Consider the following 20,840-nt stretch of genomic DNA (forward strand, 5'->3'; position numbering starts at 1 on the left):
GGAAAAAACACATTCTAATTAACATTCCCACTGACCCGAGAATAAACATTTATTTTCTCATCTTATGCACACTTCGAAGATTTTCTGACACTGTCCTTTGATAGCTTCCGTGACTAACATTTTCCTCTCCCAAATTGTACTTCCTCCCTGAAATTTATGCATCAGATTCATGCATAATTAATTGTATATTTGCCACTGTCTGATTATGAAAATGGCCAAACAAATTCCACCATTATTGAGGTGTGTCGGCCTCCCTCATTAAAAATTGATACGTTTTTGTTGAAAGATAAAAAAAATTTAACAACATTCTGAGTGCATGCATCGATCATGATGCGGTTTCTATTTTTGACTCCTGAATAATCATTTGTATTATTTATCCCTTTATAATGCACTGCAATTGCCTTTTATTTATATAGATAGATAGATAGATAGATAGATAGATAGATAGATAGATAGATAGATAGATAGATAGATAGATAGATAGATAGACAGACATACGAATGGATGGACGGACGGACGAACGGACGGATAGAGGAAAGATACAGATAAACAATAGATAGACGGACGGACGGATGAATGGATAGAGGAAAGATAGAATGAATGGATGATGGATGGATGGATGGATGCATAGATAGATAGATCGATCGACAGACAGACGGACAGACGGATAGATAGATAGACAGAAATATCGATGGATGGATGGATGGATGGATGGATGGATGGATGGATGGATGGATGGATGGATGGATAGATAGATAGATAGATAGATAGATAGATAGATAGATAGATAGATAGATAGATAGATAGATAGATAGATAGATAGATAGACGGATGGACGGACGGACGGATGGATAGATGGATAGACAGACAGACAGACATATGGATGGATGCATAGATAGATCGATCGATCGACAGACGGACGGACGGATAGATAGATAGACAGACAGACAGACATACGGATGGATGGACGGACGAACGGACGGATGGATAGAGGAAAGATACAGATAAACAATAGATAGATGGACGGATGGATGGATGGATAGAGGAAAGATAGACAGACATAAGGATGGATGGATGGATGGATGGATGGATGGATGCATAGATGGATAGATCGACGGACGGACGGACGGATAGATAGATAGACAGATAGTCTTGTTTTTCAGTAAAAATATCTAAACACTTTTAAATGAAGATACAATTATTTGAGAAGCAAAATTACCCAAGATATTAAATGTTTTATGCAACAATAACAAAAAATAAAAATAATAAATATTTATGCTTAAAACAAGAACTGCCTACGGGGTCAGAAAAATAATCTTGTTTTGTTTTTGAATTAAGTTTATTTTTCTGAGCCCATGCACTTGCACTGACTAATTTTGTGTGTTTTTTCAGACTTGCTTCTGAAGTAAATGCATCTTTATTTAAGAAAGCTATACTGGAAAACAAAACAAAAACTGAGGAAGATTTTTATATATATACTCAATTGTGAAGATCTGATCAAATATTTATGAGTAACATCAGTTCTAATTAGGTCTGATATCCTGTTTCACTCATACATTGGGGAAGTGAACGGGGAATTAATCGGAGAAGCATTGCATGGTCGGTTGTTCTAATTGCAACCTGATCAAGTATTCCTGTGTGTGTTTGCATACTCATTAAAGAATAAAGTGATTAATCTGGGGAAAACGGGGGTCGGGATCCTTACATGGCCATAAAACAATCATTCTGACTACTGAAGCTGAGATGAATGAATGCAAATCCATCATAGGCAGGCTGTTTGTGTATGGAAATCCAAGAGGAAACGTAATTACAGGCTTTATAACCAAAAAAAAAAAACCACTAAAGCATTAAGAGGTGGGATTACATCCTGAGACGTTCCAACAGTGGCCAATGTGGGTGCCAGCAGGCTAAATGAGACTTTAAGGGTCAAGAAGAGAAAGCTTGTCAGGGAAATAATGGGTCTTTCTGTTTTTGCTGACAGTTGCACTGTGAAATAAAAAGTTTTAAACGAGAAGCACAAACAGGATGTTCTTTCAGCCCTTGCGAAAGCTATTTAGTATCGGTGATTATCAGTGTTGGGGAAAGTTACTTTTAAAAGTCATGTTTTACCCTTAAAAAGTAACTAATTGCATTACTTAAAGGGATAGTTCACTTTAAAATAAATGTTTGGTATGTTTTAGCTTACCTCAAGGGCATCCAAGATGTAGGTGTCTTTGTTTTCACAGTATTTTCAATTTTGATATTTTAGGTCAAACTGTTCTTGTCTGTCAGTGATATAATGGAGGTCTATGGTCACCACCTCAAAGAGCATGCACAGAGAAGTCCAAATTAAACATGATTTAATGACTCGTAAATGTAAGCACACATTGATGGCCTAAGACACGAAATGAGCAGTTTGTGTGAGAAAACGAACAGCATTTATATCGTTTTTACCTCTTGTAACCAAAGCGCCCGCGCCCCGAGATCACTTGGACGTGGCTGTTGTTACAGAGGTAATGGGGTAAAAGTTAAAGGAGTAGTTTACCAAACAATGTAAATTCTTTCATCATTAACTCACCTTCATGTCGGACTGAACCTGTATGACTTTCTTCTGTAGAAGAAAAAAAGATTTTTGAAAAATGTCTCCCATTCAATGAATAGGATTATGTTGTTCAGACTCCATTGACTTACATTGTTGTTACATTATCGTCTCCATTGTATCACCTTTTTTTTTTGTTACACAGACGAAAGAAAGTTATACAAGTTTGGAACAACATGAGGGTGAATAAATGATGACTTTTTCAGAATTTTCATTTTGGTTAAACTATTCCTTTAATTTTCCTTTGATACAGCATTTATCATGATAGTCTTTGCTTTGGTTGCTATATAAATATTTCCTTTGTCCTTTTTCACCCATGAAAAACCAGCAGCTACATAGCTTTAAGCCTATTAATTTTCAAAATTAAAAAGTAAAAAGTAAATGTAAAATAAAAGCATAAGCGCTTCAAACAGAATAATTATTTTTATAAAATACTGATATATATATATATATATATATATATATATAAATGTAATCTTATAAAAAGTTATTTGAACTAATCTAATTGAACTAACCCTAATCCCTACTAACATTATAAAGCTGCATTAAAGGAATATTTACCCAAAAATGAAAATTAGCCCATGATTTACTCACCCAAGCCATCCTATGATGTATATGACATTCTTCTTTCAGACAAATACAATCAGAGTTATATTAAAAAAAAAATGTCCTGGCTCGTCCAAGCTTGATAAGGGGAGTGAATGGCTTGTCATTGGAAGTCCATCAAAGCGCATCTATTCATGAAGTCCTCGACATGGCTCTGCACGGGTTAATAAAGGTCTTCTGAAGTGAAGCGATGCGTTCGTGTAAGAAAAATATCCACTTGACGCACAACATAAAGACGAATGCGGTTGCCCAGCGAGAGGCGTCAATTGCCGTCATTACGCTGTGCGTCAAGTTCAAGGGTTATACATTTAGCATAAATCGATGCGTATGGCCATCAGCCGGAAGCTAGTTATTTTAGTCGATAAACTTTTAAATGTGGATATTTCTTTTTCTTGCGTCTGAAAGAAGAATGTCATGTACAGTACACCTAGGATGGTTTCAGGGTGAGTAAATCGTGGCCTAATTTTCACTTTAGGGCGAACTATCCCTTTAAGACATGTTCAAAGTTTTGGTGACAAGATTGCAAAAATTGCAAACTTATGAAAACATCAAAAAAATTGCTCATATATTACTTAATTTGACCTCCAAAGGTTAACCATTTACTTAACTTTATTTATTGAGCACTTTCAACACCACAAGTGGAACCATTTACACTTTCACAGACCTTTAAAATAAAATATTCAGCCCTTATTTTGTACATCATTCGTGAAAAAGTGGCCGATACCAACCAGGCATCTGACTTCTGACCTATTCTTATTTTTATCATGGTTGTTCACCTTAAATGAGGGTAAGCAAGCACACAATGCACAGATGAAAGGTGAGGGTGAGGGCTTGAATATGTAGACAGACTGGCATTATTCATGAAGGGGGAGAGGGACCATCAAATTAAAGCAGTTGTGTGGCATAACCTTGCAATTCAAGTCAAGTCATGCTCAAAACTCACTTATTTTCTGAAACCATTCTTACGTTATACTACATTTCATATTCTCCGATTGTATTCTGCTGAATGCTGCCCTGTCTATATTATTTCCCTTTATTGTACTTTTACTTGCATCTACATACTGTTGTTTTGTTTGTTATCATTATCCATTGCCATTATTGTTGCTTTTTCAATGTAAAGCACTGAAAATGCACTATATATATATATATATATATATATATATATATATATATATATATATGAAGAGTTCAGATGCAAAAGTCTCTAAATGCCATTTGAAATTTTCTTCTTTAATGATGATTTTTATCAAACTTGTAAATTTAAGTTCAGTAATTTCACTTAAATAACAATTAATAGGTAATTATCATTGCCATTTAAGTGAAATTACTGAACTTAAATATACAAGTTTGATAAAAATCATCATTAAAGAAGAAAATTTCAAATGGCATTTAGAGGCTTTTGCATTGAACTCTTCATATATATATATATATATATATATAAAATGTATTATTATTATTATCATTAAGCCTTTATTTATATAGCGCTTTATACAATACACATTGTTTTAAAGGAGCTTTACAGTGATAACAGTAAATTTTGTATTTCAGCTGACGTCAGTTCAGTGTGATTAGGGTTTTGTTGTTCATTCGTAGTCTAGATTTAGAGGATTCGAGATTCGAAAGCTATAGACTATTTCAGAGTTTGGGTGCTAACAATTAATACAACTTTTCTAGTCATATTTCCAATTGAGCATTTGATCATATATACTCTGCCCCAACACTGCAATTTGTAAATCACTAAATCTGTTTTGAATAATCCTCCAAAATTCATTGTTTGATTTATTGTGTCATGGATCTTTGCCCTAATTAACATCCTATACAGCTGGTTGGTTTGCATTTAAACTTTAGTATTTCTCTAGATCGCAAATAATGACTCTCATTCTCATCCCTGTATGAAACAGGTCGCTTTTAGCCACTGTAAGGTAAGAGAGCAATCATACTTTATCTGTTTTTCAACCGACAGTGGTCTGTTTAAGCTATAAGGTACATAAAGCTGTGCTATACTGCAAATATAGGGTCTGTTTTATAATTGTTTTTGTTTTGTATAATAGCCAGAATCAGTCAGTTTCACTTGACAATGTGATCCACACTGTCATTTTTCCATATACGCTCCCTAAAGCATAAAAAAAGTCATTTTCACTCTTTAAATATATATTTGCCACCCCTCTTTTGCTCTTCAGGTGCGAATGGTTTCTGTCTTCAAACTCACTGCGTTTTAAAAATCGATTCAGATATTTCAACAGGCTCCAGACTCGCCCGTCCCATCTTCATTTCCACATCTGCGTGATGCATTTAGTCTGAGAGCACGCAAATCATTTTCATTCCCCACAAAAAGCAGCGGGAGTCTCGCAGTTATTTAGCGAGATTACATGGTGTATGGATCTCGTTCAAAAACGTTTTATTTACTCGTTCGCTGTGGATGGATGAGCTTGACGGAAGGGAGATGGGCAAGAAAAATGGGGAGAGTGTTACAACAGTACAAGCAAAGGATTTTTTTTTTTAGTTTTGCATATTTATGTTGCTGGAATCAAAAGTGTAACAGCTTCAATGCTTCATTGCATGCATTTTCATGCTAGAATATGTGTTATGAGCTGATTTCAAGTGATTTCAAGCCTTATTAAGTAAAGCCCCGTATTTGACCCCAAAAATCTAATCAAAGACATTTTAAATAAGACAAAACATTCCCAATCCCCATTCTCTTTATGCAATTATTTGTTGTATTTTCTTTTTGCTGAGTAGTTTTATTGTAGGATTTTTGTAAATCCTATTTTACAGGGTAATGAAGACATACTTTAATGTATACTAAAACATTTTAACGTATTATCAAAAAAGAATTTATTGAATTAAATTACGTACAGTAGTCACATTCAAATCCAGACTCAAAACACTTCTGTTTAGCTGTGCATTTACTGAATGAGCACTGTGCCACTGTTCGTTTGACTGTTACTTCATTTTATTTTTTTATTCTAAACTGTTTTAATTACAATTGTGTATGAAATGTGCTATATAAATAAACTTGCCTTGCCTAAATAACAAAAAAATAAATAATAATATGCCATTGACTTTAGACCAGGTTTCAGTTGGTCAATGGCGCAGTCCATTTCAGTTGCCTCAAAATAGCAACCCGCCAACAATGCGCCTGAACACACCTCGTTTTCAGACCAGCACGCCCACGGGTGCACAAATGTCGGCGCAAATAGCTTTCTATTTGCAAATTAAACAACATCAGTCTGAAATTAGCATAAAAGACACTTGCGTCGCACCTGGCGCTGCATTGCACCGGGTGTATGAAAGGGCCCTGTATATGATAGTCCAAGGTGTCCTCTTCAGGACACACTAGAATCAGTGACTCGTGGTATTACACAGATATTAATAATAATCATATGCTGTGTGTTTAGGCCAGTCCATAGTAGACTTGTATCAGTATCACATGCTAAAGCGTTCACTCCCTATGTGCATGGTAATCTGTAATGTTTAAAAGTGTGTTCAAGAGGCGAGGGAGGAACAGGGCTGGGATCATAATTGGTGAGAAACTGAAAATGTCAGTTCCGCTAGCTTAGAAATCTCAGTCTACCGTTTACAAGCTGAGCTTTTTAATTCCCTCTGGCCAGAATGCCAATTTTCTGCTATAGTAGTGCTATGTCCCAGGAATTGCTTATGTTAATAAAGCCGGTGAAATAACCGCACAATTAAGCAATTTTAGTGCTTAAATTTTAATTTGAAAATGCTGCCATTTCTCTGCTTAGTCATCTGTGGCATGTAACAAAAATAATACAGACATGCACATTTTTCATGTCTCATCTCTTTTCCTCATATATATACAGGTGAAGGGTAGATTTGTGTCTTAATTGCACAGATTTCAAAACTGCTTGAAAAACTTGCTTGATTATAGTGTTGTTGATGGATGGCCTTCAATGCTGGAGAATCATTTGAGCGAAGCAAATACTAATTTTAATAAAAAAAAAACATTGTAAATTGATTTCCATTTCTTCCCTCTGACCTAAACTCACTACTTCAGACTTGTGCCATGCAGAAACTTGCACTCTGCTAGCAAATGTCGTCTTGTGGTACCATCTCAAATAGGCTAAATCTCTTTCTCGGACCTTTATGACTGTTCCCTGTTGGTGGAATTATCTGGCCAACCAACCCGATCTCACGGGAATTCGTACGAATTTTACGAGGTGGCTGATTCGTAACAATGAGTGAGGTTTTACGATTTTTGCTAAATCGTACATATTTTACAAATTGGCCAATTTGTATGAATTCGTACGAATGACCTACCACTGACCCCTCCCCTAAACCTACCCATCACGTGGGTTTAGATAAATCGTACGAGTGAGGTCGTATGAATTAGTACGAATTAGCCAGTTTTTAATCACCTTATGAATTGGTCGTGAGATAGCGTTGGGCTAACTCAACCAGGAGTGCGTTTCCCGTACAACTATGTAGTTCGCTGCTTCACTACCATAGTATGATGAATCGTTGGAGAAATCAACTAGCTATTACGACTGTTTCCCAAAACCGATTGTCGTAAAGTATCGTTCAACCATGCTGGTTTCGCACGTGGTGGAGTAATAACTACTTTTAATGAAACTGTTTGAGATCCAATTAACGTTAGAATGTTAATATATAAATTACGGACATCTCATCTGAGGACTATTTCTACACTCTAAAAAATGCTGGGTTGTTTTAACCCAACTTTGGGTCAAATATGGACTAACCCAGCCGTTGGGTTAAATTTTTACATTACATTTTTAACCCAACATTTCGGGTTTGTCCATATTTGACCCAAAATTGGGTTAAAACAACCCAGCATTTTTTTAGAGTGTAATTGTTTTCAGTTATTTTGCTTTATTAGCAGACTCAATATTTGTCTCGTTCTTACACAGTAGAGCTCGTTCGCACATGCGCACTCTTGAAAATCTGTACTTTAAATCTTTTGAAAAAAGACGTAAATTACATTTGTTTGTATTGTAAATAAAAGACACCGGTTGTACTGATTGTCAGCTTGCTTATTTTGATCAAGATAAGAATTTATTACGTACAAATGTGCTGTAATATATAAACTATGCCTCTAACCACAGGTGGAGAGAGCTGTTCCAACCACACAACTTTGCGAATGTTCGTCGGAACGATTGTTTCGGGAAACACCGACTCGTTGAACTATGCTGATAACGACGGAACTTGTGACCATAGTTGGCAAACGATGCTTTCGGCAAACGCACCCCAGAGCTACTTTCAAGAAACTGCTGAAGGCATTTTTCGACAGCATTTGATTCAGTATTAAAGTGCTGAAGTTACAACGTCACTCTGTAGGCCAAAACGCGGAAGTGAGTTAGCATTGTAGCACTTCCGGTTCCTTCGCTCTAAAGTCTATGGGATTTTTGAATGGGTTTTTGCTAAATCGCCTGAAATAACGTCTGTGGTTAACAAAGCCTCTAAATATTTTCACGTTTTGATCTATGACATAAAACACACAGTTATAACCTGCTTCTGTTTTTTTAAACTTTATTGTGTCTGCTTGTGTTTTTAAAAAACTTTATATAGGCTTCAAAATGTATACATTTTGGATTAACTTGTAAAGATTATCTTGATAGACAAAACGTGTAAGGGTCACAACTCTTCATTGAGCACAGAAATATAAGTGAATGATTCATTCACTTAAATGATTCTTTCAAATCATTGTATGGAATAGTGTGGAGTTGTATTCCATGATGAGAAATTGTACAGATTTGGAATAATATAAGAGTATAAGAAAAGACTTGATTAGCATTAGCAAAAAACACAGATCCAAAAGAGAATACTGTTGATGTTATCCGAGTGTCCCTCCAATAAAACCTTCAATCACTGGCCTGAATAAAGGGCACAGATAATCAGCTCTATCCATAGATGATTTTCAAGCTTCTTCGGCTTGTTAAAGTCGGTGTGTTTCTCAGTGCGAGTGCAGCAACAAAACAGTAATTATCATTTGAAAAAGAGTCAGCCCAAAGCAAATCCCTGTCAAAAGCTTTGTGCAGTACCTGGGACTGGAGCCGCAGATCAAAGGCGTTTGATAGACTTCTGCTCTGTCATCATGGAACTTTCTTAATCTTCTTATGATAATTCACAGAAGGAATTTCAAATGGCCTTAGCACATCCAGTCAGGGTTTGTTTTATTATAGAATAAGGACGTAAATAAATAATGTAACGCAACGTCGCTCAAACAGCAAAGCTTTTGAGAACCACACAAGGTCCCTTCACTTTCCGTAGGCCTATCAGCCACTGACTGTAATCCTCCGTAACCACCTTGGCGTATAGGAGCGATTTAGAAAATCTTTGACCTGCTCTGATGTGCCATGCTTGTGTTCAATTATACACCGCCCTGCAATTTTTCATGTCGAAGTCTTCTCTTCGGTTTGACATCCACCATTTTGCAGTTCTCAGTAGACGTCTGACCAATTCAGATGCAGCTGCTTAAGAACCGTGTTTGACTGAAAAGTGTGGTAATTTGCCAATGAAAAGATGGTAAGTAAGGGCACTCTGGGCATCTCTCCTTATAAGATGAGAGGTGATTTGGGGAATTAAAAACCTCAATGATTTCCAAAGTGTGCAAGCGTGTGTTTATCCTCCATCAAACGATGATCTGACAAACCAATCACGATAAGAGGAGCGACGCTCAAGTTTGAATGACACGAAACACTCAACATTTTCGCTCAGCATGGGGCAATTTGGTCCTTTCTGCGCTACTCAGGCTTGCTTACAACATCAGAATATTGATCAGCTTTGCGAAAGGCACATTTATTAGACTCTGGCATTTTAAACTTACATTTGCTTTAGTTCTGTCTGTGTATGTTTTAGGCTTCTGCTGTAATGTGAAAAACAAGAGTGTTTGGTCTTTGCATTCATGTGGTTTTAATACAGTTTGTCAGAAGAGTTAACCTCTCCCTGGAGGAAATAATCAACGAGTTGAAGCTTTGGCATATGATTAAGACTCGTCAGTCTCGATGCATGATGCACTACTGCCCTCTAATGGACCATTTAGTTACAACATGCATGTTAAACGGTTGTGTATTGCATGTATTGGCTGAAGGAGTCTTTAGAAATATGCTGTTGTTCACACACAAAAAGTATGTATTCAACAAGTGGACTTTTCTCAGTAGCTCAACTTGTGGAACTGATCTGGCCGATGGGATCTCAAGTCTGTTTATTTCCGATCTATCGCATAGATAGATGATGGAATCAAAGGAAAGTAATACAACCAAAAATAATAAGTAAAAATGTCACTCTAAATCCAATTTTGATGATGAAATAATTATTTTGAACTCTAAACTCGGTCTGGAATTTAGTTTTGTGATTCATAAAGTCTGTTTCTCTAAATTATTTGCTGATGGTCAAAGCAAATTTTACTCATTATGTTCATGAAGTCTGGATTAACTCCTCATGCTATGATGTTCCCTATACGCCTTATTCACGGCAGCGCCATCTTTGATTTTTAATGAGAATGAAAGCGAGGCTGTGAGGGATAGACTTGCATCTCTTCAATGGGCTGTACTGTTATTTAATGTGTTTTCGGTTTGTTCGGAAAAATATCTTTCCAAGAAATGTCAGTTGACAAAAATCTCCTGACAATGTAAGCTGTGGAAAATTGTAAGTAATCTAGCCGCTTTATTCAGCTTTTTACAGCGGATGCCATTGGAAACACGGTAAGTCTATCCCTCACAGCCTCACTTTCATACCTGTCATGGCGCTGCTCTGAATAAGGTCTATTGAGTTCATACAAGATCAAGTCTGGTCTTCTTGACAGGAAGGTAAAGCTTGTCAGTCTGGTCGTGCTTTTTACGTCACAAGCCTGTGATCGACTCGATCCTTCACCTTAGTCTCTCAGTCTTTATCTCTGGCTCTCTGGGTGTATCTATCTGCCTCTGATACCCGAATTCACGCAAGACTCTTCAGGTGCGACTAGCGGCCATAGGTGTGTGACAGTCCTGCTGATTAGTGTGACTAAAGTAATCTCTCTGTGAATAATCCCATAGACTTACACTGAAAAACTTACTTCGGCTGTATCTGAGACTAGATTATAATAGAAACCTCGGGTAGGGCTCTTTTAACTTTGGTCGGTAAGCAACTGCATCATGATAAAGAAAAAACTAGAGTCATGTTCAACATTATGGTGGGGAGTTTTGCATGGACAAGCACCGCTCTGAAAATGTATTTATATCCTCTCTTTTTGTGGGGCAGTCGGGCCTAATGGTTAGAGAGTCAGACTGGGAACCTGAATGTTGCGGGTTCGATTTGAGGTGCTCTTGAGCCTTATACATTTCAGCCCGAGCCCGACGGGCCCCATATACGCCCCTAAGGCCTGGCTTCTGGCCAATTTTCACATCATAGTTCACACGCAGGGCCTCGGGGCTGTTTTAGGCTTATTATTCTTTTAATGTTTTAGACATTAATTAATAGAAAATATGAGAAGTTGATGATGGAAAAAACTATTTTATAACCTATCACACTGACATATGACTGACACGTGACAGTCTGCTCACACAGAAGGTTTCCCGGCGGCGCGACCCACGATTCACCTCATGTGCAATGGAGAACATTAAGAGAAAAATCGCAGATGGCGAACTTAAAACTGAGAAAAACACCAAAGGAAAGGCAAACTTCTCGGCTGTTTTTCAAATAGTGACAACCTTAAATGACAAGCCAAGTGGTTATGCACAATGCACAATTTGCAAGGCTGTGCTAACAATAGTAAGACGATGGGATCATATCAGTTACAAAGACCTTTTGAGCGTGCATGGTGGATGTAGCGGTAACCAGCAACAGGAAAAAAAATAAGTGTGTGTGAAATCGCTAATCACTGCTAAATGCGTGAATTTCTGTTGTATGGACATACGGCCATTGGAAACGTTAGCAGGGAACGGTTTCATCCTTAGCGCAAGAGCTGATATATTTAGCCGCAGCCCACACCCGTCTGTTAGCAACGCGTTGACTTACTGATTTTTGAGGTAAGATAACCTGCGTGTTTGATTTAAATGTAATCTATTTTATTGTATTTTTTTAGACTGTATAACTTATTTCATTTAAGAGCGCTGTTGCGACATGTGAGCAGTAGAGCAGCCTGCCTGTGGTTGTGATAATAAACGTTTAAACTAACTGTCTGTGTGATATGCTTGAAGTGTTTTATACTAGAGCCAGACCGATATATCGGCCGATATTAGGCATTTTCCAAACTATCGGTATCGGCAGTTATAATGGCCGATCAATGAATATTTCAAAAATAAAAACGGACGAAACACGCTTGAACCATGTTGGAGTTGTATAGCTTGTCCACCAGAGGGCACTCTACACCGTCCCTGTTGGCAACACTCGTTGAGTTGGTCATAGCTTGCCTTGAATAACAATTAAAAGAACATGCCCATCAGTTCTCTTAACTCAAATAAGCATGATAGAATTTGTGACTATCATGTCCAGTTTTGCTGCTGTTAAATAAGCCGAGAGTGAAGCAGAATTAGTTACGTTGTTACAGTGTAGTTGACTGACTGTCCTTTTAACTTTTGACAATGTGATTGAAGTATTTCTTTAATAGCACGTGACAGTTATAGCAATGAGACTTATCATCTCTCCTTGGCCTGTTATATTGAAAATGTATGTTTTTACACTTTGTAGTAAGACGTCATCAATTGCTAAATTATGGCTCATCATAGACTAGCTAATGCCACTATCATCAGTCTGTTCTTTTGTGACAATAAAAGAAACAACTTTCTTTTAAAAATGCATGGTCATAATGTTTTAGTTAAAACTCATAAATAACTACAAATAACTTATGTTAAGGAAATCTGTTAATGTTTTGTTGCGCGTTTCGAAAAAAAAAAATCTGCCGATATATCGGCATATCGGATTTTAAAACCAAAAGATTTTTTTATCGGTATCGGCCTTCAAAATCCTTTATCGGTCGGGCTCTATTTTATACCTGTGGATTTTATTGTACCTAACCCCCAATCGCTCCCCAGGCACCACATCAAAAAATGTCTGCCTGCCTGCTCCGTGTGTGTTCGTGTGTGTGTTCACTACTCATACTGCTAATGTGTGTGCACTACCTTGGATAGGTTAAATGCAGAGGACAAATTCTGAGTATGCTTTACCACAGCCTCCACATGTCACTTCTTTCACTTTCAGGCAAAACCTAAATGACAAAATGACACTGTAAACATTAGAGTAGAATAGCACAAAAAAGGACTAACAAGGTGCTCTTGGCTAAAAGAGTATAGTTGTTGTAGCTGGAAACCATATCATATATATATATATATATATATATGCATCAAATGTTCCACAGAGGAAAGAAAATCCCATGTGTTTGGGAGGACATGGCGGTGAGTACATGATCACATCTAAAATATATAAAGTTGACTTTGATCTGTATTATTCCCTGCCAAAGTGCTTTTCTTTTTTGTATCGGCCTAAATACTTTAACACTTCTATACAGAATTTCAGAATTGATACAGTAATCCATGCAGGTTTTCGTCTGTCAGGCTGAGTTTCAGAAGAGAGGCTGTGCCGTATGTGAGAGACGCCCAGCAGAGAACAGAAGAACAGCTAGAAGCACCTCTGAAAGACTCACACTTTCATGTTCTGTTTGAGAGACTTTAAAAGGACATTCTTGACAAACATTTGCTATTTTTATATTGCTGTATTGCTGATTAGGTAGGTTTTCAGATAAGGGTAGAAAATGTAGTACATTAACACTTTCCAGTTTGAGTTTCACTACAGTAGATCCCTGATCTTTGCTTTATACCTCTTCTCTGCTAGACTAGTACATTAGTGACATTGATCATAAAAACTTTGTACAGACGGTTAGATGCTCTAGCTTTCACTTAGGCACAGTTAAGCAAAAGACATAACAAATCAAAACTTTTCACTTAAATTGTTATGCTGATCATGTGAGTTGTATCATAAAATACTGTTTTGGAACAAAGCAAGTTAGGAAGCATTCTCTCTATATTCTCAGACTCGACTCCACCTAATGAGACCGCTTTAATCCGGCTGTGATTGATCAGACCTCACTGCATGGTCTGGTTTGAGGATGTTTCATGTGTCTTTGGGATGCCCTGCTGTTTTTGGTCCTATCAGAGTTCTTACATCTCTTCAGTTTCTCTATAGCAGCAGAGGACAGAGGAGAAGAGAAGATCAAGACGCCTTTGATGTGTTGCCCACTGCAGGCGATACAGGGATATCGAATATGATATCTAAAAAATGTAATATCTTGATTAAAAAGTAACATCTGGTTGAAATTCACATCAAGGAGTGGTATGTTTTCATGGACTCGTTTTGATGTGAAATGTAATAAATAAATTATTCATGGAATTATTGTTTTCTTTGCTTTATTTGGCACTTCGATACAAGTGTGCACGTGCGTGTCTCTCTCTCTCTCTGTGTGTGTGTGTGTGTGTGTGTTTGTAAAAAAGTCGGCTCAAAAGAGCTATTTGTTCAGGGGTCAAACTAACCCATATTGGCCGATATTGACTATACTGTAATATAGAACTGTCTACTTAAAGGAGTAGTTCACTTTTAAAAAACCTTTTGCTGATAATTTACTCGCCCTCGTGTCATCTTTCAGACGAAAAGAAATTGAGGTTTTTGATGAAAACTTCAATTTGATGGACTTCAATGGGAACCAAACGGTTCGGTCCAAAAGACAGTTTCAGTGCAAACTGCAAACTGTTCAAAGGGCTTTAAATGATTCCAGGCGATGAATAAGGCTCTTATCAAGCGAAACGAACGCTCATTTATAAAAAAAAAAAAAACTAAGTTTATAAGTTTTATAAGCTCAAATGGTCGCCTTGCTGCGTTCGTGACTCTCCTGTTCGAACTCGTTCTTCAAAATGAACGAATCTTTTCCCGAGTCAATTATCCGTTCATTTCTTTCTTTGAATGAACCAAATGACCCGAAAAAGATTCGTTCATTTTGATCGGAAGAATCATTCGTATTGGATGCATTGCGCTACATATTTTTGTGTCACCGGCTTAAAGGATTCATATTCGTTATTCGTTGATTCGTTATTCATTCAGGAATCAAACTACTCTGGCCGCGCTGTTTGTTTTTGATTCACTAAAAAGAACTAGCCTAAATCAAAGATGGATTTGATCGGGAGTCGGACTTCACTGTTGGATGCGTTCATTGAGTTGTGTTCTTGATCTTGAGTCACTAAAAAAGAACCGTCTCAAAAGAGTGATTAAATCGGGAGACGAGACCACACTAGTCGCGCTGTGTGTTTTTGATCCACTACACAGAAACGCCTCAAAAGAGTGATTCAGGCCTACTGGTTGCGCTGTATGTTTTTTATTCACTAAAAAGAACCAGCTCAAGCTTGGTTTACTCGCCGCGTGAAAAGCTAAAAGGTTCAAAAACACTTAAATTTGAACGCGTATTTCACACGTATTTAACACATCCTCATCACCCTGTCTGGGGTTTATTCTGAGAAACAATAACAATTCTTAGATGTACATTGTACATACTAAACATGTTAAAATTTCCCCATTTCAATGGCGACTTCCGAAGATGCACGACCACGAGCCGATTCTGGCCGAGCAGGTACGTCTGTATAGTTTGTGCTTGTCCAAATTAATTGCTTACATTTACAAAATAAGCCTACAATAGTAGAAATGAGACTTTTATTGAAAAAAATAGATTTGTTTAGAAGTGATTGTGCTGTATGTTAACATTCCGTATCTATAGAATAATTTACATGAATCATTAACGGAACAAAACGTCATGCATTTTCAATGTTTTTAATGGTTCCATTGATTGTTCCATCAGAACACCAGTGTCCGGCCGAGTGCTGCGAGTAAAAACACGCATTAACCGAGTCATTTCTTTGCTGTAAAAGGAGTTACATTTCTGAGCTCTTCAATGAGGTAGGCTATGTCTGTTTTATACACTTCGGATGTTCAATCTAGATAGTTTTTGTTTTGTTTTTTAACAGTAGAAAATGTCTTCAATTCTCTCATATCATCGCAATTATTTATTTCCTCCTCTCATGCCCCTGGTCAAAATGTAGACTAGAGAGCATGTTTGTAGTGCCCCCTCTTGGCTGAGTGGTGTAGTGCAGAACTCCACTGACAACTTGGCCTGCACTTACAGTATTTGCTTTCCCTCTCCTCTCATGACCGAGCCCTCATATTTACTGCTCACTCTAACAGGCTAGACCTTTCGACTGTATATTGTTTATCCGGTGCTAAACTGTAGAACATTTATAGAGTCAGTCAACATGAATTCAAAATGATCACACATAGGATTGATCCTATAGTTGTGACATTATTCCAGATGTACCAGAATATACTATGTTAACCTTATAAAAAGTGGTGGACATTTCAATGTGTGTGTACAAATCCCTGAGCCGCACATTAAAAAAAAAAAAATCAAAGACTAGGAGAGGATATAATACCTTTTGAAAACCTTATATCATTTCATTATTGATTGCTTTTAAGAACTGCAGTCCAGCTCTGATGGTCAGACAATCTCTCATGTGCTATCATCTCTCACCTATCAGTCTCTGCTCAGCCCGGTGTCTTCTCTTCCTCTGAACTATCTGACACCTCGCATCTCTTCACGCCTGACCAGTCTGTCACCTTCTCTTATAGGAGGAGATGGCATCTGAGTAATGGGATGCATATAAATGAGGAATTTTAAAGAGTGGAAGAAATGTTTTAGCTTCTGAATCAAGAACAATGTTTAAAGCAGGACCAATGAGGCTGAGAGGCAGAATGCCAACACAGGTTTGTTTTCACAGTCCAGTGCCACTGTGATTACCAGAACTTAATTAAAGTTCACATCAGGGTTGGAATTGTGTCAGAGCTCTCGCAAAATGGACCAGGGCTTGAAAATAAATGCAAATGTAAAATCAAATGAAGTTTGCTTATATGTTGCGTATCAATTAAGAAAAATATACCATTCAAAAGTTTATTGTTTTTAAAGGAATGATTATTTATATAGAGTGCCGAAGTGATGACGTCACTTTGTAGGACGACTCGGAAGCTAGCGGCGCATCGGGTTCCCTCGGTCGAAAAGCAATGCATTTCTCGCAAAAAATAAGATCTGTGTTTAACAAAGAGTTGTGACCCTTACACTTTTTCTATCAAGATAATCTTTACAAGTTAATCCAAAATGTACATTTTGAAGCCTACACAATCAGACACAATAAAGTTTAAAAAACTACAAGCAGGTTATAACTGTGTGTTCTATGTCATAGATCAAAACGTGAAAATATTTAGAGGTTTTGTTCACCACAGACCTTATTTCAGGCGATTTAGCAAAAACCCATAGGCTTTAGGGCGAGGGAACCGGTAGTGCTAAAATGCACTACCGAAAATTGTTTCATGTTTTATTGTGTTTGTTTATTGTATGTAGAAATGTATTTGTTTATTATTTGTATTATTTTCCTTGTATAATTTTTGGCTGATGTATTTTGAATATTATTTTCATTTTCAGTTTAGTTATGTATTAAGTATGTGAACATTATTTAAATTCCCTACTACTGTAAAATGGTTGACCCTTTCAGTGTAATGTCAGTATATGTCTGTGAAAGCAGTTCTGTTGAGTGACATCCGTGAGGAGCGTCACCTTGAGTGTTATTTATGTTATTTTTTATTCTTTATTTGGAAGTCAATAAAGATTTCACTGACTGCAAGCAGTGTCTCCTGCCTTTGCTCTGGTCATGTCTTCACATTATATATTCACAATAGTGCTATTTTTGTTCCAAATAAAAGACAACCTTCTTTCAAGCACATGAGCAATCTTTAAGACCCCAAACCTTTGAATGGTAGTGTACAGCTTAAACACAATCTTTCTCAACTTATATTAAATATTAAAATCATCACCATGTTGACATGAGGAAGGAATAAAGGGTTCACTGGACTGAAAATTATTTTGTTTTATCGAGTGAACATAAGAGAAAGTCAACTACTATCCGTTTTATAACATGTATTTTACTTCTATAAGATGAGTCAATTCTGAGGGAAGGAGCTGCTGTTTGCATCATTACACATATTTTGTGTAAATTCCATTTGCATTTAAATTTTTAGTTGAAAAATAGCATGGAAATATGTGATATTTTACACCATCTTCCATCTTTGATGAAAAGGTATTTGGTTGATTTAACAAACGAAATGAACAAATTGACTGCGGAAAAAGATTCGTTCATTTTGATAAACGAGTTTGAACAGGAGAGTCACGAATGCGCATCACAGAACACAGCAAGGTGACCATTTGAGCTTATAAAACTTAAACTTTGTTTTAAACTTTTGTTTTTAAATGATCGATCATTTCGCTTGATAAGACCCTTATTCATCGTCTGGAATCGTTTAAAGCCCTTTCAACAGTTTGCACTGAAACTGTCTTTTGGACGTTGAACCGTTTGATGCCCAGTGAAGTCCATTATATGGAGAAAATCCTGGAATGTTTTCATCAAAAACTTTAATTTCTTTTTGACTGAAGAAAGAAAGACATGGACATCTTGGATAACATGGGGGTGAGTAAACTACTCCTTTAATATTGGTCGATAATTATTATACTTTATTGTCCTTGTTGAGTTTGTAAGATAAATGGCTTTATCAGATGAGAATATTACGAATTCGTACCAATTGGTCATGAGAAAACATTGGTTATATTATGTTAAAAATTGCTCTGTTATGGGAAAAGTGAATTGTGTGTGAAGTCATTGACATATACTGCTTTTAATAAACGGACCAAAGAGATATGATAGACTCTCATAACCTTCGGACAGAGGTCAGCAGAGCTCTGGAGGTCATGACATGGCTCTGGTTTCATCGCCCTTATGAAGCGATGCACTTCCTGAATAAAAAGGGTTCAGATGGAGGTCTTTTTGAGAGCAGCTCTGGCTGATCTCTGTGAGGCTCGTTCATGCTGACTCACAGAGACCGCGAGACGACTGCCAAAACAAGCATGACAAAGGCCAGAGAAAACAGAACATTAAAGAGCTATATTTCTAAATGTAAAAGGGTGTTTGGATTGATTATTTGCTCTGTGATATCTTCAAATATGCAACTTTTTTAGACATCCTAAAAATGTAAACATTTCAACTGATTATTCGTTTCACTGATGTCATTAGCTTTAAAAGAGCACAAAGTCATTTTTTTGTTTGTTTTAATGGCCAAAATGACTAAGTCTTTGATTAAAATACAGTTCAACATGATCCATCCATGTATACTATATATATAACAGGAGAGTACCAACAAAAAAATATATCTTTTGTATTTCTTTGCATTTTTTTCACCTAGGACATAAAACTTGAGCTGTAGTTTGCCTTTTTTGACAAAAAAAAAAAACATGTCATCAGAAAAAAGAACTTGACCAAGTGTATTCCAAATGCATAAATATACATAACTGACTAATTGTAAATCTAAATGAGAAAAAGCCTACCCACAAAAACATCATTATGACCATATTTGGCACATACAGTAGATCGGAGCAACAGAGACTACAGCAGTGGATCACTCAATCCCACATACTGACCTTTCTGACATTTCAAACATATTCCACTTCAAACACCCTTATGAAGTGTTTAAAAAGCAGTTACTGTATCATGTGAACTTTAACACACACACCTTGTTTCTGGCTTTTAGGCTGATTAAACTCTAAGGATCTGGTGATATCATAAAGGGAGGACAAACACGATTTATACCATTAAGCCCACATAGGATGACTAACCACTATTGCTATCTAAATGTGTTCATGTGCATTCAGTTCACCTCTGTGGGCATGTAGCACATATACTGATGCATTATAGTCAATGTCCATCTGTATACAGTAGCTGACCTGTGGCATGTGTGGGTCAAAAATGACAGATTTTTTTTTTTGATATATTTTATTTCAATGAAATGATTGTACCAAATTTTAGTTTGATAGTGTTTTTTATTTAATATCTTGTATTATAGGGGATTTTATGTTACAAAATTATACAGTATTTATGCAGTATAATCCAATTATTCATTTTTTGAACGTAAGCCTGAAAATAAAATTTAAAACTTAAACTGTTATAAGTCTTAAATGCTTCAGAGCACAAACTCTTTATGATTATTACTGAAGTAAAAAAGTAAATAAAAAAAGTGAACTTGAAATAAGTTTTTATTTTATATTTATTGTTTGTGTGTGTATGTGTGTGTGTGTGTGTGTGTGTGTGTGTGTGTGTGTGTGTGTGTGTGTGTGTGTGTGTGTGTGTGTTTAGCAGATGCCAAAACCTTTACCATTTTTCAATCTGTCACTGAAACTCAATGAATTGAATGAATGAATGAGTGAGGCATTGTAATTCATTGTGATTATTTCTTTTATTACTTGCTACTGTAAATACAATATTTATAAAGAAGAATATGGAATTTTGTAACTCCACCATGCTGTCAAATTACAGTAGCCTACATCCTCAGAAAGTCTCTTTAACTCACTGTCCATCTCTTTATCCAGCAGTTTTGAGCAGGTTTCTGAAATGAAATTTGTTTCGGCCAGTACACTATTGTCCTTAAATTTGGTTTGTAAGATAAATTACTTTATAATATGAGAAGTCTTATATTACTTGCTACATATATAGAATATGTTGCATGTATATAAATAGTGGAACAGCATTTCCTGGGTCAGCCTGACTCTGAATCAACATGAACCATTAGACCA

At 36.6% G+C, this 20,840-nt stretch overlaps 2 long non-coding RNA genes across 5 annotated transcripts in view; both read left to right on the plus strand.

Moving 5' to 3' along the window:
- LOC148970657 (uncharacterized) overlaps nt 1-14,522 on the plus strand; it is a 148,224-nt gene extending 133,702 nt beyond the window's left edge. For all 4 annotated transcript variants that reach the window (XR_016148052.1, XR_016148054.1, XR_016148053.1 and 1 more), the window contains one exon: nt 14,169-14,522. This is a non-coding gene — a long non-coding RNA (uncharacterized LOC148970657). The remainder of the gene's footprint in view (nt 1-14,168) is intronic.
- A 1,187-nt stretch (nt 14,523-15,709) lies between these two features.
- Nucleotides 15,710-17,121, plus strand: LOC148970658 (uncharacterized). The gene is made up of 3 exons (XR_016148056.1): nt 15,710-15,752; nt 15,978-16,075; nt 16,711-17,121. It is a non-coding gene; the product is annotated as an uncharacterized LOC148970658 (long non-coding RNA).
- Nucleotides 17,122-20,840: the final 3,719 nt, after the last annotated feature.

This window comes from Pimephales promelas, chromosome 20 (genome assembly GCF_988280905.1).
Source record: "Pimephales promelas chromosome 20, fPimPro1.hap1.1, whole genome shotgun sequence".
NCBI lineage: Eukaryota > Metazoa > Chordata > Actinopteri > Cypriniformes > Leuciscidae > Pimephales > Pimephales promelas.